This window comes from Gobio gobio (assembly GCF_949357685.1).
Source record: "Gobio gobio genome assembly, chromosome: 22".
Classification (NCBI taxonomy): Eukaryota; Metazoa; Chordata; class Actinopteri; order Cypriniformes; family Gobionidae; genus Gobio; species Gobio gobio.
Window position 1 is genome coordinate 7,355,206 of NC_137118.1, and position 8,137 is coordinate 7,363,342.

At 38.7% G+C, this 8,137-nt stretch overlaps 1 protein-coding gene across 8 annotated transcripts in view; it reads left to right on the plus strand.

Moving 5' to 3' along the window:
• Positions 1-6,161: 6,161 nt before the first annotated feature.
• The window catches only part of LOC307118963 (vacuole membrane protein 1-like), a 71,635-nt gene continuing 69,659 nt past the window's right edge, over positions 6,162-8,137 (plus strand). For 6 of the 8 annotated variants that reach the window (XR_013815590.1, XR_013815591.1, XR_013815592.1 and 3 more), the window contains exon 1: positions 6,290-6,470. The gene's annotated coding sequence lies outside the window, so the exon portion shown is untranslated. Of the gene's footprint in view, positions 6,471-8,137 lie in introns of all 8 variants that reach the window. The other 2 variants (XR_013815589.1, XR_013815594.1) reach the window with 2 other exon arrangements.

The window sequence follows — 8,137 nt, forward strand, 5'->3', positions numbered from 1 at the left end:
TGGTTTCTGTGAGAGAACAAATAAGGATGGTAAATATACATACACAGTTAAGAACTGTATAACTATACTTATAAGTTACATTTGTATAATGTAACCGTAAACCAGAGCTTATTGTACCATTTATAGGCGCTAAAGGCAGCTGCATTAAAAGGAGCGGAGCTGCCGCTGCTAACAAGCGGTGTCCGGTTACAAAAGTGTGTGCGGCGCTTTAACGTTAGCACTGCAGTGCGCTCTGTATAACAATTGTTAATATGCCGATCAGACCTGATACATATTTCCATCAACATACATTACAAGCAAATATTTTCTATAAACGAATAAACATTGTTGATAACAAAATAACTGAATGATTATTCAAATAGGTGAGCATTACGCTATTGTATGTTGACACAAAAATACTTCTGGAGGTGACATCAACTGATTTACGCGATGACACACTCTGAAACACAACTACAATGACAATAACTATTATTACTTACGGAGTTATTAACGCACAGAAATACCACACAAGGAAAAACAGACTTTTGAGGAATAAACAAGCCAGGAAAACTCCTTATAACTCTGTTACTGACGCTGCTGAGATGAAAACTCTCTGCGCATGCACCAGACAAGTCTGAACAAGTTGACGCGCACATGCGGGTATTAAAACCGGTTAAAACGCGAAAAGCGAAGCTTGAATTTACGGGTATGTCCCTCTTTGGCTAATGTACTTTCAAGATGGAGGGGCAACATGGCGACCACCGTTAGATCCCATTACCTAATGTATTTTCAATGGCATATTATAAACTTACGAGAATACTTTATTACTTGAAAGAAGTAAATATACATTAATGAGCACATATATTTTTGAAAGAACTAAGTGTTTTTAGCTAAGAATAGACTAAAAAAGTTACACAGTGTAGCTTTAAATATAAAAATACGAATTGTAAAATTTGATTTCATGCCGCCTTTAAGAAATGTCCTGGCTCTTCCGAGCTTTATAATGGCAGTAAATGGCTGTTTCTGTCTTAAAGTCCATAAAAGTGCATCTATCCATCATATAACTGCTCCACACAGCTCGGGAGGGTTAATAAAGTGAAGTGGCGCATTTGTGTAAGAAAAATATCTATATTTAAAACTTTACAAACTGTAATCTCTAACTTCCGCTAACTGTCGTACACGCGTTCACGAGAGACTGGCGCTCCAGCGTATGACGTAGGCGTAGCGTAAGTTGCGGTGATGAATGCTGACGTGCAGAGGATAGCGCAAAACAAAACTTGGTTCTTGCGAGAACTAGCATATTCTCACCGGAGCGTCCTACGCTGGAACGTCAGTCTCTCGTGAACGCATGTACCACAGTTAGCAGAAGTTAGAAATTACAGCTTGTTAAGTTTAAAATATGGATATTTTTCTTACACAATTGCGTCGCTTCGCTTCAGAAGGCCTTTATTAACCCCCCAGAGCCGTGTGGAGCACTTTTATGATCGATAAATGCACTTTTATGGACTAAAACAGAATCAGCCATTCACTGCCATTATAAAGCTTGGAAGAGCCAGGACTTTTTTAATATAACTCCGATTGCATTCGTCTGAAAGAAGAATGTCATACACACCTAGGATGACTTGAGGGTGAGTAAATCATGGGCTAATTTAGATTTTTTGGTGAACTATCCCTTTAATGGGTTGTTGCTTACTACTTGGTCACAGCTCCGACCTGAACTGCAACTGGACTCGACTTTAGGGCCAGGTTTCACAGACAGAGCCAGGATTAGGCCTAATTTCAATTAGGACATTTAAGCTTTTATAAACGTGCCTTAGAAAAAAACATTACTGATGTGCATCTTGAGACATATGGCACTGACATATTTTAATGTACTGACATACAGCTCAAACATGCATTGTAGTCTGGGACTAGGTTTAAAGGGATAGTTCACCCAAAAATGAAAATGTTGTCATCATTTACTCACCCTGAAGTTGTTCCAAACCTGTGAGTTTCTTTGTTCTGCTGAACACAAAAGAAGATATTTTGAAGAATGTTTGCAACAAAGCAGATAGACCAACCATTGACTACCATAGTATTTTTTCCCTACTGGTAGTCAATGGTTGCTCTATCTGCTTGGTTACAAACATTCTTCAAAATATCTTATTTTGTGTTAAGCAGAACAAAGAAACTCATATAGGTTTGGAACAACTTCAGGGTGAGTAAATGATGAGAGAATTTTCATTTTTGGGTGAACTATCCCTTTAAGCCTTGTCTGTGAAACCAGTGGTATATGTCCTTCTAGTTTACTTTACTGTCATTGTGCAATTGCATATTTGTAAATCATCTATTTAACTGTGTGCATTGTGTGCGACCACAATGTGTACCGTGGTTACGTCTTGTTTCTTCCGCTTTGCTGCCGTCTCCCTTCAGGCAGCACATCAGAATTTGAAGCTGAGCCTACTGTTATGTAACAATTATGAAATATTTCAATCTATTTTTAGGCTTGAATATTGTCAAGTCTTTTAGAAACGAGGATGAGCTGGTGATCTCGGATCACTTTGTGCATTTATTTAATTGCATTAAAACCTTAATTTATGATGCTGTCATTTCAAAGATTTATATTTGGGGGGGGTTTTGTTTTTGACTGTGGTTGCATAATGCCCTCTCTGGCTCAGCACAAAAACATGCCTTGACATCTCCATCTCTTCCACATAACAAACCCTAATTACTGCTAAACCTGACACCAGTGATTTATAAAGGATGACTTTGCAGATTGTATATCATACTTGAATAAACAGTTTCTACCTGCATCTTGCAAAATATCACATATAAAAAATCCTTAAAGGGATAGTTGAACACAAAAGATATTCTGAAGAATGTTTTGTCTATGAAAGCCAGTGGTGTCCAAAACAACTGCCTTTCATTGTACAGACAAAACAAAACGCTGAAACGTGTGTGTGTGTTTTCCACAGAAGAAATTCATACAGGTTTGAAACAACACGAGAGCCAGTACATGGATTACAGTTTTCATTTTAAGGTGGACTAACCCTTTAAATTCAAATTCAGCAGTGGCCAAACATCATAACCCAGCTGTGACCATAAATCGAAACCAAATCCTCACCAAAATCCTACTGCGCATGCTGTTTAATCTCTTACATTTACAACAGCCATAAAAGCAAACCAGCATGCTGTAATGGCTTTGAAAGGTCTTAATGTCATATGAAGTGGGGAATGAGACCGTTTACTGTTTTACTTTCCTGGAATTCCAGTGATGCAGATCTCTAGCCCTCTTCCAGAAACCCTTCAATACTTCTATAATATTAGAAACCCACAAGTTTCACTAGGACTGCAAAACAACCTGCCCCCTTCACCAGGAGATAGAGAGACGCAGATTTTACAGCTCAGATCTCGCTCTTTCATAGCCAATTAAAGGATTCGTCTCAGATGTTTCTCCTAAAATTCCTTTGGAGCAATAAAATAGACGCAGTTGACGACGCGCAGCTATAAAATGAATGTGATTCCCATTACATGCAGAGAAAAAGGGTGTCGAAATTTTACCTTTAGGGGTACAACAGCTTGTCACTGGGGCAGTACCCTTAAAAGGGCATCTTTGTACCTTTTCTACTTCTAAAAGGTGCATAACAGTACAAATACGTACACTCTAAAAAAAAGGTTCTCTATTCTTCAGTGGTTCTTCAGAGGTTCTTTGACTAAGGTGCTATATAGCACCTCTGAAGAACCGCTGAAGAACCACTGAAGCACCAAAATTGGTGCTATATAGAACCTTTTTTTTTAGAGTTTACCTTAAGGTACTACTATGAACATTTTGGTGGTAAAAACCCCCCAAATATGCATGTAATCACCTAAGAACCAGGAAAACCAAGTCTTTTTTCATGTCATTACATTGTTTAGAGCATAAGAAACAAATTTATGTTTTTATTTTTTTTGGAAAGATTAAATTTTATTCGTATGTTATGCTATGTCCTCGTATGTGGACACCGGGACTCAGTTAAAAAAATGAAATGACATGTATAGGCAAAAACAATGGGATTTTTTTTTTTTCATTCACCACTCAATTTTCAGGTTTCAGGGTTGTTTTTTTTAACCCAACTTTGTTTAAAGAGGATTTTCATAACTATCACAACTATGAAAGATATAACGGAATGAATTGATATACTTTACTTTATGCAATAAAATGACCATACATGGGTTTTCCCATTGAATGCAATGCAACTAATTTGCATATTAATGTATTCTTGGAGCAACATGTAACGAAAAAGGAAGTGTAATAATGGGAGTAATAGTTGGCAACATTTTAATAATAATATCGAATATTTTATAGGAACATTGATATGTAATTTATTTCCCTATTCACTTATTGTGCCTTCTAAAATGCTTGATGAACATTTTGATTAAGTCCTGGTGTCCTCTATTGAGGACATGTATGAAATCCATGCCCTGTTTTGTAAAAGAAAGTCATATTTTGATTAGAAACCCCATAACATTTGCATGAGATGTTGATGTTGAAAAGGAGTCAGATTTAAAAGATAATTACAAAATATGATCATATTTCCATAAGTTCTAAATTTGATCATTCAGTCATTTTTAAAGACCAAGGTGCCGTTGTTGTTGTTGTTGTCCTGGTGAAACCTCAAAACAAATGATATCTCTGAAGAGCGCATGGTGTAAGGGAAATTCACTAAAGTATAATGTCCTCGCACGAGGAGGACAGTGGCCCAGGAGGTTAAGGGTACTTCCCCAGTCACAAAGCTGTTGTACAATTTTGACACCTTTTTTGACACCTTGTGTAGATCATGTGATCTTCGATGAATCGTGGAAGAATATATTTGGTGATGGCAAATCTGAACACGATTTGAGTTCTCCTCTAAAACCAGAGACAAATCTAAGAAGCAAAATGAAAATCCTGTCATCATTTACTCACCTTCCTCGTGTCGTTCCAAAACTGTATGATGTTCTTTTTCTGTGGAACATGAAAGATACTCTAAAAAAAAAAGGTTCTATATTGCACCAAAAATAGTTCTTGGCTCGTAATCATAGGGAAACCTTTTTTAGTGCTATATAGCACAAATTTTGGTGCTTCAGTGGTTCTTCAGCGGTTCTTCAGAGGTTCTTCACCGGTTCTTTGACTAAGGTGCTATATAGCACCTCTGAAGAACCGCTGAAGAACCACTGAAGCACCAAAATTGGTGCTATATGGCACTAAAAAAGGTTCCCCTATGATTACGAGCCTTTTTTTTTAGAGTGTATGGAACCAAAAATGGTTCTTGGCTCGTAATCATAGGGGAACCTTTTTTTAGTGCTATATAGCACCAATTTTGGTGCTTCAGTGGTTCTTCAGCGGTTCTTCAGAGGTTCTTCAGAGGTTCTTCACCGGTTCTTTGACTAAGGTGCTATATAGCACCTCTGAAGAACCGCTGAAGAACCAAAATTGGTGCTATATAGCACTAAAAAAGGTTCCCCTATGATTACAAGCCAAGAACCATTTTTGGTGCCATAGAACCTTTTTTTTTTAGAGTGTACTTTGAGAAATATTGTTTGGTCTACTAGGGCTCTGGTGTTGTTGTTTGGTTTATTGCATTTCAAAATATCTTTTCAGTGTTTTTTGCATGAAGAAAGAAATGCATACAGGGGTAGTAAACGATGACGGAATAATTTTTTTTGGTCGAACCATCCCTATACGCAATTTGCAATGTATTCAAAAGGAGATCTAAAAAGAAATCTGTTTTGTGTTTTCATGTGGGACGTGATGAAGAAAAATCTGAGGGAAAGAGCAACCACATAAGCTAAGTGAAACAGAAATAGATGAAATGGAAAGAATAGGGAATCTGTGAGCGAGTTGGTGAATGAGAGAGAGTGAGGGAGGGAGAGAGTGAGGGAGGGAGGGAGGGAGAGATAGGCAGAAGGAACTTGCTGCCCCTGGTTGGTGTTGTGTAAGACTTGGCTGGCTCTAGCAGAATAACACTATTCTCTCTCAGTGCTTTGAACTCTGGTACCCTACAGCTCCGACCACCCCTCTCTGCAAACGCAAGAACTCACACTGAGGTGCCTCTCTCTCTCTCTCTCTCTCTCTCTCTCTCTCTCTCTCTCTCTCTCTCTCTCTCTCTCTCTCTCTCTCTCTCTCTCTCTCTCTCTCTCTCTCTCACACACACACACACACACACACACACACACACACACACACACACACACACACACACACACACACACACACACACACTCTCTCTCTCTCTCTCTCTCTCTCTCTCTCTCTCTCTCTCTCTCTCTCTCTCTCTATCTATCTATCTATTTCCCTCTCCCCTTTCCTGCTGTGTCGCACTTCTCTTTCTCTTCCCATAAGTCGTACACCTCTCTGCTCCCTTCTCATTTGTCTTTCACTTTCTCCCACATGTAGTTTCCTGCTTCAGATGTGTCAGTGTACCTTTCGCATGTGAAGAAAGTTTTGTTTTCTGTGCTGTTGGACTGGGAACTGGCTTGCACAGCTTCATCTGGTAAGAAACACCTGCATATGTCTGTGCCATGCATTTGTGTTTTATTAAAGCTTTTTATAGGGAGTTCATGCATGCATTTCAGGGTGCATCTTCCTAAAGGCTTGTGTAAAGGTGTTTTTCTCGTGTAAGTGGTTGTGTAACACACACATTGCTTCCTTGTTGCATATGCGCCTGTAAACAATATGTTGTTCAGGCTGAAAGTGAATCCATGTGCGTGATGGTCTCGCAGGAGTGTTTGGGGTATGCGTGTGTTGCTCTGACTGAGCCGATAACGGGTGATGTTCGGTTCCGTGTGTGTGTGTGTGTGTGTGTGTGTGTGTCTCAGAACGGCAAATCGTGTTTGGGATCGGTTGTCATTTCACGAGGCTATTGGAACGAACGAACCCGTTGACCCGCGTGGTTTAGATGAAGACACGCCCCTCTCTTACGCACGCACGTACGTCTGTCTTGTTGTTGTTTTCACGCGGCACCTTGTGTTTTCCCCCCTTCGTCTGGCTCCATCGCCGCTGTTTTGTCCTCCACCGCAAAAAAAAAGTTTACGTTAAGCTTCTGTTTTGACATACAGGTGTTGGCACGGCCACAGACAGATGCTTCAAACATCTGGTAGGTTTTAGGGAGGGCTAACTAACTGTGAATATCCCTCTGCGTCACACGCGCGCTACGCAGTTGCTGTGTTTCAGTTGGCACCGTGTCTGTATTCAAGTGCTAAAAGAATGTACTAGAAACTTCCTCTAGAAAGAGAACTTTCCTGCCCTAAATGTAATCTGAGAAGGTTTAGTGACTTGTTTTTTTTACGGTTTGGCAAGTTATGTTTCTCGTGTTATCTGCTAGAACTGCAGCGACATCGTGTGGTTATGTAACAGACGAACCCAGTGACCCCTCTGATTCTTGAGGTTTACTAGGAACTGATAAATTAAGATGGCCATGCATAGACTTTAATTAACTGTGAGCTAACGTTTTTTAAAAAAAAGATATATTACATATATATATTACACACACACACACGTCTGGATACCATAGACATAATGGTTTTTATACTGTACAAACTATTCTTTTACACTAAAGCTACCCATCACACAAAATTCTGCATTTTTACATTTCAATCAATAAATTAATTTAACAAATAGTTTATTTGTAATGTCTGGTTATGTATTTATTACATATTAAAGCTGAAAGTAAACAAATGTGGTCAATTTAAAAACATGCATATCAGATACAGATGCATATCAAAACATATTCTGTTTTGAGTTTCCAATGTCCAAAACCTACCCATCACATAAAACTCTGCATTTTTACATTTCAATCCTAAATTAATTTAACAAACTGTTTATTTTTAATGTATGGTTATGTATTTATTACATATTAAAGCTGAAAGTAAACAAATTTGGTCAATTTACACACACATAAACACACATATCAGAAAGAACTTCATTCTGTTGTGAGTTTCCAATGTCCAGAAGATGGCGCCATAGACCACAGAGAGCCTTAGGCCCTGCTGTTACTAAAGAGTCCAGATGTTATCTGAGACCTACACGTTTTTTGCCCCACATTGTGTTTAAGAAATGAATAGACTTGTTACCTGTTGTGGCCTGAAACTACTAAAGGAGGTGTGTTTGGATTTTCAACATATGGATTTCTCTTATCTTGAGAAATAATGCTCTCTTTTA